The following is a 16,460-nucleotide window of genomic DNA, read 5'->3' as shown; positions in this document are numbered from 1 at the left end:
GGGATTGAACTCGCACTGAAGCAGCTGCAGCTTGCTTTCAGTGCTGATCTTCAAGCCACTGTGCCACCATGGAGGGCTACTTTTGGTACTTTTATGTTTCGTTTGGTTTGTGTTTCCTTTTTACTTTATAAGTTAGCATAAATCTCTTCATAATAAACACTCCCATTTTAATAAATTGCATGTGTAATAATGTTTCCTTTTAATTCCTGTCATTAGTAATTTATATATCAAGTATCACTTAATTATCAGAGTGTATCAATTGAATTAATCTGTTGGAAGAAAATTTGTTTGATTTTCCTCTACAGCTTTATTCTATCTCTAATATTTATTTTCACTTATATTTTTATTACCCTCTTTCATTTATTTAATGTCCCCCTTCTTATTTAATTATTCTTGCAAATTTTCAAACAACATGAACTTCATCTTTTTAACTTTTTCATATAAAAACTTAATAAATGTTGTATCATTCTTCTTTCCAATATAATACTTAAAAGGTATAGATGTATGGCCATATATTGCCTTTATTACATCCTACATAGATGATTCAAATCATGTATGTATGTATCATCTTTAATTTGACATATCTTGTCTATTTTCCATATACATTTTTTCTTTCACACATGAAATTCATAGAATTATTTGTAATTTTTGAGATGTCTACTCGCTGCTAACTGATATTATTGCTTGCTCAAAAATTATATTTCCTATGCCATCAGTTTCTTATTATTTACTAATTCTTATTTTATAGGCTAGAACGTGTTCAATCTCGGTGAAAAATACACATGCACTTGAAAACACTGTATGTTTAATTGCTTATGTTCTCTTTGGTTTTCCTTTCTATTGTAGACTAATAGCTTCTGTATAACAAAAGAAATTGCAACTTAAAGACTTCCTATTAAATGGGAGAAAATATTTGCACACCATATATAAGACAAGTGGTTGATAATGAAGGTCTACTAAGTAATTGTACAAGTGAAAACAAGGTAAACAAATAAATTATTTAAGAAGAAATGGGCATAAGAGCTAAACAGACAAACGGATTGCAAACAGTCAAATGAAAAATATTCAACATACTTATCAGGAAAATGCAAATCAAGATAATATGGCAACATCTCATATTTGTGAGAATGGCACATATTAAAAAGAACAAACCAAAAAGTACTGGTGAGGATATAGAAAAAAGGGAAGACTACACTACTGTGGATTCCTTATTTCTATCTTAAAATTCATAAATATAAATAACTTGAAGTCATATTTATTAATATACATTTGAATGGATATTTTCATCATAAAATGCCATTTGTTGCTACAAATGTCTCAGAAACTATCATTCATAGAGCAATCCCATTTTTCTTTTTTTACTTTGCTATTTACATGGTAGAACTATTTCAAAATTTTTCTTTCAACTCATCTGGATCTTTTGCATTGAAGTTTCTTTCTTTTAAATAATATATAATCTGCGTAGATTTATGTTTTGAATATATATATATATTTCATATCACTTTTATTGTAGCTGATATCTGGCTTTACCTGTATAATTTAATTTAATAATCATTGGAGTGAATGTGTTTTATGTTTTTCATTTTGTTGTTGCATTTGTCCTTCCAGTTCTTCTGTACTGTCTTCTATTCTTCTTCAGGATGTTGTACAACAGCAATGTTCCATATGCTTCAGGGAACATACCTAAGTTATTTTAGCAATTCTCTTTGAGTACTTTTTCTCAAAGCATCCTCTGAAATTTCTGGACATGGGCCACGGTACTTTGCAGTTGATCCCCTGGCCAGGGACCTTACACACATGGTGCAGCAGACCACTCCTGCGGTCATTTGCTGCTCCCCTCAGCAGTGTATTTCAGTAGATCTGCCTGCTCTGCTCTCCACTCTGTCTCTGTGTCTCTGGTGAATCTTCTCACCCCCCAAGACTGCTGGCTTCTACCCCAGTTCTTGTGTGCATTTTTTTTTAAAGAAGTTTCTAAACCAGTATAGGCTTTAAGGCTGATACATGTCTGTATTCTAATCTGTCACTTCAGCAGGCATGCAGTTGTTAACATTTGTTTAAAAAAATAAATTTTAGTGCATTTTCTCCTATTTGTTCATCCATCCATTCATGCAGCAAATACTTGGTGAGTGTTTTCCAGTTGCCTCAGCATGTTTCTGCTTATGTAGCAAAGTGCAAGATGGAAATAACCCTGGGAACTGGAGGCTTAAAGATAATTGGGGATTAGTTGATTTCAATATAGCACTCTCTGCATGACACCTTTCAGGAATTATGAAACAGAATAGAAAAAAAAAAGTATCTGAAGTTTCCTGGACTTGGTAATGTCTACAACACCCTGTTTTCAGAAATAGGTGACAAAAAAGTATCCATAAATTAATTTTTACTATATAGATGCATTGTGAATAATTCAGGTATTGTTTTTCATGCAAAAGTTAATATTAAATTCAAATTATTTTGCTATCTAGGATTTCTGTATGATATTCAGTTAGTATAACATATTGTGGTCCAATTTTGAAAATTGGCAGGATTGAATTCCATGGAGAGATTTGCTAGCATGCACTATGCACACTCCTTCACCTGTGATCAATGGAATATGATAATTGAGGTGACTGATCATAGTTTGTGTTGTCAGTGCTTTTAAGCAGCAGATCTCTTCACAAATTCTCTAAAATCTGGCCTAAATGGATAGTTTGTGCATGTAAATAAGTATAGTATAGATGATAAATATAATGAAGGAATGAGCTTTAGTGCATAAAGTAGTGGTGTTGGATTTCGTAAATAGTAATTGTGATATGTGTCTGAAATGACAGAGTGGGCAATGCCATGCTCTCCTCCTCCACAGGAGCAGGGTGCAGCAAGCAGAAACTGTCAGAGTCAACCTGGCTAGCGCTCTGGAAAAGAGCCAATTGTTTGCAACCACCAAGTGAGAATATCATAAAGAAAGACAACTTGAGGGCCCTCAGTGGCCCAAAGGGTTGAAGCACAGCACTTTTGAGCTCTCACAGCCACTGCAGTACACATTCAATCCCCAGTCAGGGAGCTGACCCACATGGCCCAGAAGACCTCTACTGTCTTTCCCACTGCTCCGCTCAGCAGTGTATCTCAGTAGATCCTCCTGTTCTGTTCCTCACTTTGTTTCTGGTGAATTCTCTCACCATCCTATACCTCTGGCCTACACCCCAATTCTTGTATGCATAAATAATAGATAGATAGATAGATCTTTAAAAAAAAAAAAAAGACAACATGAAATGGGTAGAATGCTGTATCACATTTTCACTAATATTTCCCTATCTCCAATTCATAGCAATTTGCTATTTGTGTTCCAATAACAGAATGTTCTCTAGGAAAAGGGGTGGGGTGGAGTTTCCAGTTTGCCTGCCCCATCTAAGGAAAGAAAGTGCCTAGCAGGGAGGAGAAGCTATAAGAGAAGCTGGGGAGGAGAGTAGAGAAGGAAGAAAAAAGGATGGAGAACAAAAAGGAGACCGGGCAATAGACAGGGGACAGAGAAGCGTATTTCTAGACTGGTTGAAACAGATGTGGGTAAAAGACCAGAGGAAGGTTAGCAATAGCAGCTTTGATTTTGGTTTTGCTTTCTCTGTCTCAATGTATTGCCCCCCCCTTCTGCCCTTTTCTATTGGTCTTCAAAGGAGGTGCCTGAGACTTGTGACAGGGTTTTGGACCTCAGTGGCCCTGCTTTGCACCAACCCTGTTTGACTGGACATTTTCACAAGGGAATGTAAAATGTAAGGTGCTTATTGGGAAACTGTATTCTTTATTTTTCTGTATTATACCCTATTTGTGTTACAGTTCCTTTCCATTACAAATCTTGAACACTAGAGTATGGTTTGTCTTGATGCGGAGTATGGCATAACTTATTTAGAGTGGACAGGGTTGTGGGTCCTGGAGTGCCCCTCATCCTGCACTCTCATTGTGAAGGAACTAGAGCTAAGCCCATTTGCAATTTTTTTAAATATTTATTTATTTATGCATACATAATTGGGGTACAGGCCAGAGGTGCACAGGCAGCAAGAGGCTTCACCAGAGACAGAGTGGGGAGCAGAACAGAAAGATCGAGGAAGTACACTGCTGAGGGGAGCAGCAGGCAGGTCACGGCAGGTCTGCCACGCCATGTGGTTTCCTCCGGGGCAGGCAGGAATCAAACTAATGTGGAAGTGGCTTCAGCTTCTCAGTGCTATGTTTTAACCCGCTGCACCACCAGGGAGGGCCCCATTTGCAATTTTTTTATGCCCGACTCTTCTCCCCTGCCCACTGGGAGGCTACTTAAAAGACTGGCAGAGGCAGTAATCTGTTTCACCTTAGTAAGTGAACATAATAAAATTAAAAATCACAGTAAAAATATTAACACAAATCAGTGGGAATACCTTCAGGATAAGCATCTCTGCTCTATGCATCATTGCAGATTTGCCTTTTCACATGGAACATCTCAGGAGAGCCAGCATTTGGGTATCTGTGTTCTAATATGCTTTGTTCACTCATTAACTTATTCATTTATTCATCATGAATAATGATGAAAAATCATCAACTACCTCTATTTTGTCTTTCATGTGCCTAACGAGAGGTTATACATGACAGTGCCTTAGAACTTATAGCTACTCTGAGAACATCAACAAATAAGCCAACCATTTTCTTGAAATTTCCTTGTTGTATGGTAAAGATGAGGTTGATAATCAAAATAATTACCAACTTGGCACAGATAATCATCATATAGAATGACCATCAGTTAGTGTTCTAGAGAAGGAACTCAGACTTCATTTGGTTGCTGGATTTGAGGACAGTACATCATATCCTGGAAAGGGAGGTGTAGGGATCATGGCAAGTCACTCGCAGGGCTTGAGGCTATACCTCATTACCAACTGGTGTGGAATTCATTCTATAGTGTATAACACCATACAGTTCCTGCAGGGCACTGATTATATGTTAAACCTACAATGTACTAAGGGAAGAGACACTAGGATACAGAACCAAACACAGACTTATGAGTTTGGATTTCAGCAAGTTTAATCTGAAGATTGAAAGAGTGTAAGTCATTGCAAGAAATATCCTTGTGGATAAACAGGAGAAGAACATTCAAATTCAGCAAATTAATAGTATGTGAATACAAGAAATCATAGAACATTTAATCATGTTTAAATATAGTTAATGGGTCCTCCCTAGTGGTGCAACGGGTTAGCACACAGCACTGCAAGCGAGCCACAGCAGCTTCAGTGAAAGTTTGATCCCTGGCCCCAGAGGTGACCACATGGTGTGGCAGACCTCTTCTGACCCACCCGCTGCTCCGCTCACCAGTGTACTAGGTCCATCTGCCTGTTCTGCTCCCCACTTGGTCTCTGGTGAAGACTCTCACCACTCCTGCACCTCTGGTTTATATCAAAATTTTATATGAATAAATAAATAAATCTTTAATAGATAAATAAATAATAGCACAGGATCAGTGGAAAGAAATTCATCAGGACAAAGGTGGAGATAAACTCATCAGGGAAGCATTAAAGAATCGTATAGATAATGTCAGTTTTATCGTGTAGGTATCGGAAAGTATTTAATTATAGCCTTAGGAACTGATATGTAGCATTTGCTGCTCAAATCATCTCATCTTTAAAGCCATTTAGAGTGGAAATAAGGGTATTAAGTGGTGCAAAATATCTATAAAATTCAAAGCAAGAAAATCTGAGAGTTGAAATTAAGATTGGAAATTTAAAAATAATTTATTGGTATTTAGTAAATATCATGCAAGAATATGTATATGATCCTTAATTGAGTAGACAAATGTACCATTTAGTTCCTCACCATACTTATACTAGCATATGCCACTGATGGATTCCATAAAGTCCCCTGTCTAGCAATATTATGCTTTATAAAGAATGTTTGAAATTTGACAAGAAATAATAACATTGACAAGTGGACAGAATGACATGAAAATGAGAATCTGTCTTACTATGCCTCACAGTCCTGTTGGGGATTATGAATCTGAGAGGAAAAAAATGATAATCTCTCTTCAGGTGCTGCAGCATGATACCATCAGAAGGCAGGGCCGTGACAGCTTAACGCCGGGTGTTAGGACATTTGGGGGAAGTTGGCCCCAAATAGCAGTATTTAGCAAATTAAAAAAAAAAAAAGATTGATGTAGTGAAGAAAATAAAGTTTCTCATGGAGACTGTCACACTACTGATATACACAGGGAGTTTAAGAAATGGAGGCAGATTGAATGATTTCTACCTCCCTGCTTATTTTTATTTTATTTATTTATTTATTTATTTATTTATTTATTTATTTATTTATTTATTTATTTTCACTTAGCAGTTTAAGAAAAGACCTGATATTTAATCTCTGTGTCTGTTATGTTATTTTCCTTTACTAAATGGATAAATTAATATTTACTCTGTTTTATTACTGTAATATCAAATAAAATAGTGTATTTGAAGATTCACCATATGTCCTGGTGTCACAGGAAACATGGAGCTAGTGCCTGCTTTCCATCAACCTCAAGACCAACCCATGCAGGTCTGAAAAAAGACAGCCTTCTCATCTTGGGGAACTAGATCCAACTTGTTGTGGAGGACTAGGAGAATTTTATTTCAGTAAGTTGTGTTTGTCATCACCTTTTACATGAAAAAACTAAAACTTAGAGATGCTACCTGTGACACAGAGATTGCATTTATGACTATAAAAATATGTGAATCTAATCTTTAAGTCCACAATTAATGCAGTTAAAGCCCCCTGTCTTCCAAGACCTTCCAGCACATTTTAGTCTCTCCTTAGCAGAGGTTCTCTTTTAAATGTATGTTCTGCTTTAACATTTACATATGAATTCCCATCTTCAAATAGGTGAGCCTCCCAGAAGGAACTCAGAGCCTGGGCTCCAAAGAGTGAGTCTAATTCAGCTGAATTGCCTTTATTGCCAGTGGTGGATGTGTGTGCAAGACAAAATTCAGAAATTCTCACTTGCTGAACTTGTCCATCCATCCACATAACCAATATTTTTATTTGATTAATAAAGCAAGTTATATACTTAATAGGATGCATAAAGAAAACTTGAACCTAAATTTCTCTAATTATAAAAGTCCATAGTAGCAGATACTGCCTATCATTATTTGTGTGTATGTGTAAAACATTAACTTCCCTAGTTTCTAAGAAATGATAATCAGTTCCTTACTCATAAAAATGTATGTCTGGCTTATAAGGGCTTCTAGTAAAAACTGAATAGCAAAAATAAAAATAACTAATATATATCTTCAGTCAGTGCTCAAATAAATGATTTATGGATTATAAAATTAGGACAGGACTTTTATAAACATTTGCATACTACATTAAATGGATATTTATACATCCAATTTAAATAAACATCTTTATCTATACACTTATATAGGTATCTCCACCTCTGAATGTACATGTATTATAACATTAAAATAAATATCTATGCCCTTAACTTCTGCAGTTATCTATGTTCCTACATTTATATAGATATTTATACCTCTAAAATATATATTTATATTTCCTAACTGATAAAGGTATCTGCAACTCTAAATTATACAGTCATTCAGACACCTAAATTTATAGAGATAGCTACACCAATAAATACATGAAAATATAGCTATACCTTTCAAATTACATAGATATTAGCACCCCTAAACTTAAGTACATGTCTATATATCTAACTATATAGTTATCTATGTGCCAAAGCATATTTATTATTGTTCTAATGGATCACTTTAATTTTTATAATTCTAAAATTAGGTAGAGATTCAGTCATGGGAGCGAGGTTTCCCCACTATGATGTTCTTATAATACAAGATAAATGTCATTCCTGAGTGGCCATGCTGCCAACTAAAAAAAAAAAAAAAAAAAAGTCAGGGTTTTTCCTGAAACTCATAATTTCCATCTGCATTTCTTTAATCCCATTTGCCCATCTGGCTATCCCAGATGGAGTTTATTGCACGTATACTACCATCTGTTTTAGAAATTGACTGATATTACCTAGATTAATAATTAAATTAAGATATATAAGAGGTTCAAATAAATCACCTGATGGATATAATGACTTTGTTTGGGATAAGTTTTGATTCTGACTTAATTAAATACAGCACAGACTCTCCGTTGAGTTTGCATTTTTTTTTAATCAGAGTAGTAAGATAAAGATAAATCATTCTTGTATCTCCTCAAAAAGACTGAGGAGAGTAAAGGGGCCTCAGAGGCCTCTCCTATCCCCAACCCCTCCAAACAATTGGTGGGAGAATATTGAATTAACCTTCACTCTTGAGGGCTAGATACTCCAGTACTGAGAATCACTATCAGACTTTAAAACTGAGTCAAAGCTGAGATGAGTGGGTGCATTAACCTGGGTATGTTTAGCAAAAAATAAATAAAATGGTGCCAAGGTGGGGGACAGGTCACAGTGGGTCCTCACTCATGTGCTCGTAATTACAAGTTAGTAATTAGGCTCAAGTCGCAACAGCAGGGCTTATTAACAATGAGGGGATTGATGAAAGAGGAATGCATTTCTAATTCTTTTAAAATTGGAATGAACGTCAAATAACCAGCTGGCTCATCCCAGAGAGTGACTGTAGTGTCCAGTAGTCCAAATTAAAGACTTGTCATGCATGATGGAATTGTCTATTCAATGTGAGTCTGGAGCTGGTGACACACCCATAAGCAGTGGACCAAGATCCGGCTCACAGTGACAGCTAGAGGTGATCACAGGTGGGGATGCTGAGGTAACATTCAGCAGCCTAAGGCAACATCCCAGAGGTCAGACAGACAGCACCAATGCAGGATCAGACTGTTTCAGATGGTAGCACCAGGAGGCAGTGCCAGAGGATTAGAAGTGGCTGATAGCTTTCACAGGTGTCCAGTCACAGCTCAACAATGCCAGTCAGCTCCTGTCAGCAGGTAATCGTGCTAGAGACATCAGTGTTATGACTCTGAGAGCTATTGGCATATGCTACCAATAAACAATATTTTTGGAGACTGTGGGTCTATGCTGACTTTGCTCTTTGCAACTGGTGTTAGAGGCAAGACTGGAGGCAGGTGCAGCAGCCAGGCCTTTGAATATATCTTGGAGGTCTTGATGTCTGTAGTGGTGTGGAAGTCTGCAAAAGTAGTTACAGGTTTCAAAATCTCAAAGAAGCTGTCTGTGAATGATCTGATGAATGGGCCAGCAGCTATCGGCTGAATCCTCTTCTGAATCATCTAATTAATGCCTCAATCTGGCTTTTGCTCTGACTTATGGCCTCTACAGGACTCCTCCCTTTCAAGTCTTGCTGGACTACTCACAGTCCCAGCTGTTTAGCTGGTGCCAGTTCAGCACCGACCAGGTTACTCCATTTTCAATGTTCAGTGGTTTCAAAACCTTGAATGGCATTGATAAAAGCTCAAATCTGAATGACCCAGTTCTAATCTTGGCACAATATTCAGGGGTGGGATCCCAATCACCTGCCAGACCTGACATACACTGAGGCCAGGGTCATGTCCTTGGCAGTGGGCTCAGGGGATCTGTTTTCTGCACCAGCCACTATGGGGCCAGCTGCTCACTGCACCCAGCACACTTCAGCAGGGCCTAGTGGATCAATGTGGGGCGTATTGCAGTCGATCTGGGACATTTGCCCCAGTGGCTGGAACACAGGCCACTGCCTGGAGCCCACCATGATGGCCAAACCAGTTCTAGGATTCTCTCTTGGGCTTGTGGCAGGCTTGGGAAAGCCTAGCCACTGTAGCCACTGGGGCCTCAGGAATGATTTACTCTGGGCTGAGTGAGGAAACTACTGGACCCCCTTTATCAGAAAGTAAAATCTCCCAGAATCTATTCAGTTGACTCAGCTTCCATTTCCCTGTCTAGATGGGTTCTGTGCTTACTGACAATCCTATTATTAGAGCTAATGTGACTGACCTGAGTCTACCATGATTCACCTCAATGATGGACACAATCATACTACAGATTTAGCAGTAACTTTGCAAAATGAGCGAAGGTGACTCAGAAATCTTTGTCTCAAGATTATACAACTATTTATAGAGTAGAAAAGTACATGTCCAAAACCTTATTTCTTTTTTACAAAGCTCTTTCTCCTACTGTTAAATGTCATTATTTTCCAAATTATCCTCAAAGAACTGAAAATTGGTGGCTTCTTCTAAGTCATGAACTGTGTCTCAACACAGTGAACTCTGAACAGCATGAGAACAAAACCATAAAAGAAACAAAACTTTCTTTTAATATATAGCACATAAAAGTTGGACTTTTCTATTCATTTGTTGTAATTCTGGAGAATCCCATTAATTAGGTAGTATTCTATGCCAACAATAAATTACTAGAATAACTGCACACTTTCAATTTCTTCTTATTTAAATGCCCTTTCATTTATTCTGATTGTATCAAGGAGAAAATTTCAATTGGGCACTAATGATTTTAACAAGACTGTTCAGCATCTACTCATCTTTTAAAGGAAGAAGGTATATCAAGAAAATGTAAGTTTTACACAGAGAGGAGAGAGGTAAAATATGATACTATAGTATCCCTAAGAGATGATATTATAAATTACTTTAAACTAAATTACTGAATCTCAACTTATGGAAGACTATGTGAATACAAGACTTCAATCGACTTCCAGAGCTGAAAGGAATCCAAGGCCTCTTGTTTTTGATTTTCCTATATTAATTAATCATGGTAGAGAGTGCTTGGATAACTTATCAAATATGATTCAAGCATATTCTGAAAACTATACCTAGAACCTTGAAAATTTAATTCAGCATTCTTTCCACAATACTACACTGTAACTGAATTAGACAAAAAATTGATGAGCCATTAAATAGATTTTTATATCCCCTTTTGTTAGAATATTAGACTATTTTGCAGTCCATGCAGAAATGATGAACTTTTTCACATAGCCTGTGCTTAGTCTTTCCTGATCCAACAAGTCCACTCCTATGAAACAGCATCAGTTATTTGAAGATACTTCTAATTTCTTACTCACTCAACTCTTCTCTGGGTTAAGTCACCCCAATAAATCATCACCACAAAGTGATAGCTATATTTCTTCCTTTTCATTCCATGAAAACTAGATATCTTATTATTTTACTAGATGCAAAAGAATTCTATCCATTTGTGCAATAAAATTGACATCTCTCAGGGCAGATTCTATTGGCCCACGATGTTTCAAAATCAAATGATTTCTGTCATGTTCAGGTTTTGCTGTGTTTCATACATGAAACTGAGAGAAACACACATGTATTATACCCATAGTAATTGCACTATCTCACATCTCATTATTCTTTCACTATGTACCATGGAAATATATTCTCATCTAGTGATTTATTACAGTATTGTGACCAATTCCAACTTATGAGCTTGAGTGAGCCTATGCATTAGACTCTTTGATACCCTTCCACACTACTCCTACTGGATAGTGAGGACATGCTGGATTCTAGATGATAAAGATAGAGCTCGATGAAATAACTGCTTTCATGTATCATCAGGAGAACTACTATCACCAAAATAAAATTTTGTCTAAGTGCAATGAAGTTATAAGGTTTGGAGATACTTTGTTTCTATAGCACTATTTAGCTTATCCTACAAACCAACTTTATTTGAAATGTTTTTCTAGGATGTTCTTGGATTTAAATGTGATAGAGCTTAGTAATTCATTTACCTACTTATCCTCTTATAGCTAATTATTTCCAGGTATTCTGTTGATCAATTGTAACCTGGAAATGAAAAATAAATTTAAAAGTGCATAGATCTGCATGTTTTATTCTAGGGCAGAAAAAAAGTAAAAGTATGATAGAGATTCGAGTGATAGAAAGTAATATCTCATCAGCACTACAAATGAAAGAAGAAAGTACTTAAGTCTGCCTGTAAAGCCACCATGGCATTATGGAATAGTTGACATGTAAACTGAAAAAAGAAGTAAATGTGTGTTCACCTACTGGGTAAAATTTGTCAGGAGACAAAACACAAATGGAAGTAGCATGTGCAGTGACACAGGGTGAGAAACAACATAGCTTCACAAAGATGTCTGAACTGGCAAAAAATGAAGAGCAACCCATTGCTCTAGTAGATTTGTGTTGGTAAGGAATTTGTCCATGGCATAGCTCTACTCTAGGGAGGATTCAGATTATGTTTATACTTAATTTGTAAAGTTCTGCTTGGGAGAATAGAGGCAAGAATGTCGATTTCAATATTTGCAATAAATTATTATCATTAAGTATACATAGGAACAATATGAAAACCACACAAATACTGAGTAGTTTGTTTCTAAGATTTATTTGTTTATTTATGCATATAAGAGCTGGGGTACAGACCAGAGGTGGGGAATTTAGAGGATTCACCAGAGACAGAGTGGGGGACAGAACAGGAGGATTGACTGAAATGCACTTTTGAGGGGAGCAGCAGTGAGACAGGAGAGTTTTGCTTCACCATGTGGGTAACCTCCATTTCAGGGGATCAAACTCATGCAATGGTTGCAGATAGGTTCATAGTGCTCTGCTTTAATGGCTGTACAACCAGGGAGGACCCTGAGTGTTTATATATATTATATATTAGATATTATATTAGGAAAAATATATACTTTTATATCAGTATATATATATATATATATTATTTATTCAGGAAAAATACAAAATTCAGCAAGGCTAACTACAAACACAGAGAGTTCTAAAACTGTTATATTAATTAGATAAATAGGAGAAAGGTAGGATATGATCTGAAATCATGATATATTTTATTTTTAAAACAACAAAAATAATTTGGTATATGAGATATCTAAGAGTTTCTCCTCTTTATGGATTTGTAGAGAATAAATATATTTATCACAGTAAAATATTAAATACTAAAAAGGAAAACTTAAAATCATAACATGGTCTCCATTAACAACTGGGAATTTCATTAAAGACAGCACTCATGTTTAAATTAATAAAAAAAAAGAAAGATAAATCATCTGATGATCAATCTGTTGGATATCAAAAGTATCTGAGTATGAAATTACATTATTTTCCATTGCAAATTTATTAATTGCAAGTTATTTATTTAATTATTTTTTAAAATTTATTTATTTGTGCATACAGAACTGGGGTATAGGCCAGAGGTTCAGGGACAGTGAGACGATTCACCAGAGACAGAATGGGGAGCAGAGCAGGCAGATCAAGGAAGTAAACTGCTGAGGGGAGAAGTGGGCGAGTTAGGAAAGGTCTGCCATGCCATGTGGATCACCTCCAGGGAAGGCGGGGATCAAACTCATGCGGAAGTGGTTTTAGCTTCTTAGTGTTGTGCTTTAACCAGTTATGCCACCAGGGAGGGCCCCTAATTGCAGGTTATTTTATGGCACATCCTTGATGGGAAAACCTAATCACTACAGGCAAAGGCAAGTAAACTTATGCTAAAAACTTTGACTGTGGGCCAAAAAACATATTCATTCTTCAAAATCCAAAAACTATTTATAGGATGTGCTTTCTATTCAGGATTGCACAGCTGATGGAGACAATGATGTAACCAGTGCCTGATCTAACATGTTTTATTTGACCTTGCTGACTCTTTTATAGATCTCTGTCAAACATATTGGAACTGTTTCTGAAAAACTGAAGAAATATTTTTCTCAGAATTTTTTATGACATATTGCTAAACTGCCAGAAGTGGGGATAACATATTTTATCATATGTCTCTTTAGAAATATAATGTATAAATATTGAATATAAAGTGGAAGATCTGGATTTTCTGGAAAGACAACTACTTAGTAAAATTTCATAACAGCTATTTTTTTTTATTTTTACAATTTTTAAGTAATGTGTGATGTGACTATTTCTCTTACATTCTAACACATTATTGTGTTCCCAGTTTAAACTTCTCTTTGTGAAAACCAATCATTTCAACTGCCCATTAATTCTCGAGATCTGAAGGTAGTACGTATAAAAACTAAGAAAAATTTTAAAACAGCAATAAAATAAGGGAAAGAATGCTCTAGATACTAGCTTGGCAATTGGAAATATCAAGGACAGTTGATATCATACATAAAATTAGTATGACAAGGACAGTTGATATCATACATAAAATTAGTATCAAAACATTTCAATATTCAAAGAAGGAAATGCATTATTCAGAGATTTCAAGGAAAATCGAGTTTAATTTGTAATTTCCCATCAATGCTTTTACTCTCATATTTGCTATTGAATTCCTGATTCTCAAGGTAAAGCAGTTACCTGAGTTATACTGCAATATAAATATATAATAAAAAAACTATTATCATTTTAATACAAAATTGCAACATCACATGGATCAGAAAATCTTTGATGGTTCTTGTTTTAAAGACTGTCAGAGGAAGCATAAGAGCAAAGGACCAGAAGAAAATCTCATAAAAGTGTCGGGCTAACAATGGTTGTTTTTTTTTTTAGTATTTCTTATAGGCATCTTCATTTAAAGTGACAGGAAAAAGTGATGACATTAAAAAGCTACATTGCTTTCACTTACAACATCTTCCCTTAAGTATTCTGGATTACTTAAAAGTGTTGTCCTCTAACTAATAAGAAGGATGTACTCGATCATATATTTTATCATTTAACAACAACAAAATAGCAAGCTTCTTGTCATGGATTTATTGCTGCTAGCATCTCTTTTGGTCTATAATATGATACAAATTTACTTTTCTAATGCAACTTGAGTAAATATATGTCTTCTGGGAAATATTTCATCTGAAGGGCTTTGTAATGAAAACATTTTATTTCTATGGTGGGAGAAACTTAAAGTGGTCAAAGAAATATGACTATAATAAAATATGCATTCTAGAGAAAGAGTGAAGATGCAGTAGCAGCTGAGAGAACATCTAGAATAGAATAAATTTAGTTTATAAATAAAAAACCCAAGAAGGGTCTTAAGATACTTGTCTATTTGGAAACTATAAATACCAAGAGAGAGTTTTTTGACTCATCTATATTTTATGTTTGGAGATAGAAATATTAACAACAATCGGCTGACTCATGGGAACAAGACAAAACACAGTGATGGACCTGTGAATTCTGTAAAGGCCTACAAACTTCACAGTAAAAATTCAAGATTGTGAACTTTGGGATGAAAAAGATTAAATTTAACTCAAGTTTTGATTGACTTGAAATTAGTAGGATGAGAGAAAAGAGAAGTACCACAACAGAGACTAGATGCAAAGTCACAATGAGCTTCCTGCCTAATCCCTCATTTAGATGACTGGAAAATTGACTCTGAGATTCATAACACTCACTGGAGAGCAATTAATTTGTAGCCTGTCCCACCCTGCAGTTCTAGGTTCTCCCAAGGCAAATTTCCCATTCAAGATAATTGTTGAGGTCACAAAAGCTATACTCCTGGACTCAAAAAGGAATCAGTCAATTATTCAGAGGATAAAGCAGAACAATAGGGGGGAATTACAGATATCCTTAAGAATGAGGGATCATCAATCAATTTCTGCCTATGCTGCTATACAAGGCTTAATTCACCTACTCAAAGATGTTTTGCAGAAGCCCTAGGCTTCCAACCCAAGATAGCTGTTGAAATAGAATGTAATAGTAACAATGACTGCAATGATAAAAAATGGTAGGATAACATTCAAAATTTTGACATACAAGATATATTTTATTATTATTTTTTTAATGACAGTTCTATTTGGGAAGAAAATCCCCAAGGTATCATAGGAAATCAAGCATTCTCAAAGTCAGATATTGTTTTTTTGTCTTTTTTTTTTTTTTAATTTTGGAAGCTAATGATGCAACCAGTGGAATATGCTACTTTGTAAGTTTTTTGAGAAACTTCTTATTTTCAGTTAAGATGGCTGAATTCTATTAATTTAAACAAATAAAGAGACTCTAATTGAACTGGAACAAGGATAGTTTCTTTGATAAATGGTGCTGGGAAAACTAAAATGCTACATGCAAATGAGTGAAACTGAACCACCTCACACCAAAACAAAAACCAACTCAAAATTAATAGAATATCTGAATTAAGACCTGAAACCTTAAAATACTTAGGAAAAAAAAAAAGGCAAAATGTTCCACGACATACCTCTTAGAAATAGTTTTAATGAATTATTCCCAAACCAAGAAAAGTGAAAGAAAAGCTACACCGCTGGGGCCTACCTCAAGCTAAAAGGATTCTATACAGTAAAAGATGCAATAACCAAGATGGAGAGACACCCCACAGATTGAGAGATTGTGAGAATATATTTTCTTTACACAAAACTGATAAGGGTCTAATATAGAGCTACAAAGAGCTTACACAACTCAACAAAAACAAGATAAAGAATACAGTAAAAAGAAAAAAATGGGCAGAATAGCTAAAAAGACACTTCTCCAAAGAGAAAATGCAGGTGACCAACAGACACAAGATAAATGCTCAGCATCATTTATAACCAGGGAAATGCAAATTAAAACCACAACAAGATATCTCCTGACACTAATAAGAATGCCCACATAAAATAAATAAATAAATAAATAGATAAATA

The sequence above is a fragment of the Condylura cristata genome, unplaced genomic scaffold (genome assembly GCF_000260355.1).
Source record: "Condylura cristata isolate star-nosed mole 26May11 unplaced genomic scaffold, ConCri1.0 scaffold00002, whole genome shotgun sequence".
NCBI lineage: Eukaryota > Metazoa > Chordata > Mammalia > Eulipotyphla > Talpidae > Condylura > Condylura cristata.
Note: the sequence above shows the minus strand (reverse complement) of the source record.